Source organism: Ixodes scapularis, unplaced genomic scaffold (assembly GCF_016920785.2).
Source record: "Ixodes scapularis isolate PalLabHiFi unplaced genomic scaffold, ASM1692078v2 PGA_scaffold2__306_contigs__length_199485367, whole genome shotgun sequence".
NCBI lineage: Eukaryota > Metazoa > Arthropoda > Arachnida > Ixodida > Ixodidae > Ixodes > Ixodes scapularis.
The window spans coordinates 111397629-111399532 of record NW_024609857.1 but is presented as its reverse complement, the minus strand read 5'-3'; positions in this window follow the sequence as shown (position 1 = coordinate 111399532).

Here is a 1904-nt window from a genome sequence, read left to right as displayed (position 1 = left end):
GGCAATGAAGATTATGAATAATTTTTCGTACTTGTTCGCACTACAGAGTTTCAAAGAAAAAAAATTCTTTCCTGTTTGGCGTTTTTCTTATTAAGTACTGTTCTTATAAAATAATCAGATGATTCTGAGTGTTAATAGAAGTTCAGACGCCTAACAAAATTCTCCGTAAACTAAAAACATCGCACATGAAAATTTGTAAAATAAAGCGTGTCCAGCAACCACGTGAAAGTGGGACTACCTGACGTATCATTGGCCTCCAGTCTGACTCTATAGTCTGTTGGAATTCGAGAAGGTAGGGCGAGGGTAAGACGGGCCGGGGAGGAGGAAGCAGACGGAACGCTAAGGAGAAAAGGAGGTTTCCGCCTCCCTTCTCCAGCATTCCGTCTGCTTCCTCCTCCCCGGCCCGTCTTACAGTCACCCTACCTTCTTGAGTTGCAATGGAGAACGGACTGTAAGAACCTTAGTGATGTAATCTAGGAGCCACAGATGGTACAACATAAAAACGGAAAAATACGTTTTGCTTGTTTGTGAGGCACGCCTTTGGAACCCATACCAAGAATGTGTCGCAACATAAGTAAGCCGTTTTGGTGTCTAAAAACAAAACAAACCAAAATAAGAACAAAACGCTAGCACATATTTTAACACAGTGGAATACAATAAATACACCAAAATTCTCATTAATGAGCCTCGTAATAATTGTGTACTTTCAAGAGGGAAACATGCCATAATGATATTTACTTCTTGGTTATGCAACGCAAGAAGACGGGACACAACGAGGAAATAGCACGGCTCTGTACAGAAAATAATTCAGTAGTACAAAGTGTAATTACGCAAGCCAGGTGGTTAAAAATAAACATCAGACCCCGAGACAAAGAGAAACAATATGCACACTCGACAAATCTTAACGTTTGGTGCGTGTCTCTTTTTTCTTATTTATATGTATTTATACGACTGAATTGTATTGTAGATATATATGACTGTATCCCCCTTGAGTAGGCGTAGGAGTAGACGCATTAAGTTCTCACTTCATTGCATTTTGGGGACAAAAAACAGCGGAACTGAACAGCCTCTCTTCGATAGAGGATCGTACAGTACTAAAGTAGCACAAAAAAAAAAAAAAGTCAGTTTAGTGAGTAGTAAAGTACAACACACTACAAACCTTTTTTTTTTTTTTGTCGTTTTGAATATAGGTATGGCTACCAGAACGTACCAACCAGTCTTGGGGTGCGCTTTTAATTTTTTTTTTTTAAGGTTTTGCTATGAAAATGTTTTGGTTCTTGACGCGTGGCATGCCTGAAACATTCTCTACAACTTGTAAGATATCAAAATAAACGTTTATTTATTGATAATGACTGGAACTTAGCCAGTCTTAAGGGAGGAACAAGACGCTTTTCTTCTTCTCCAGGCAGGCGGGAGAAAGATTCCGCTCTACCTCCTCACCTTCTTTCGGTTTTGTTTTCCGAGCACATCGCTCGCGATGTTTTATGAATTGTGTTGAATTGACTGAACTTCTGCGGCAGCGCAGGCCGCCCGTAATTCCGTCTCCCAGTCCAAACGTGCAGAACATTTCGGTTGCATTGACGTTTTTTACAACGAATTTTATCAAACGAGCAAACGAAGCCATTAGACACAGCGAACTCCCGAGCAGCGCCAGCAGCGCTACGCATACACTGGATTAAGACGGCCGCCTCCGGATTGCTGAACGACGTTTCGACGTTGACGACGTTATGCAAACCGCGGAAACTGCGTCGTGTCAGTCCTGTCGTGCTGTCAGTTTCTTTCTTTATTTGTCCCAGTCTCGTTTTTTTGTTTTTTTCGATGATGTTTCCCAACCAGCTCGACTACATACTATCTCTCCTTCCAAGAGAGGCAGGTTTTGCTGCCAGGTGCCTGGGTGCCTTCTC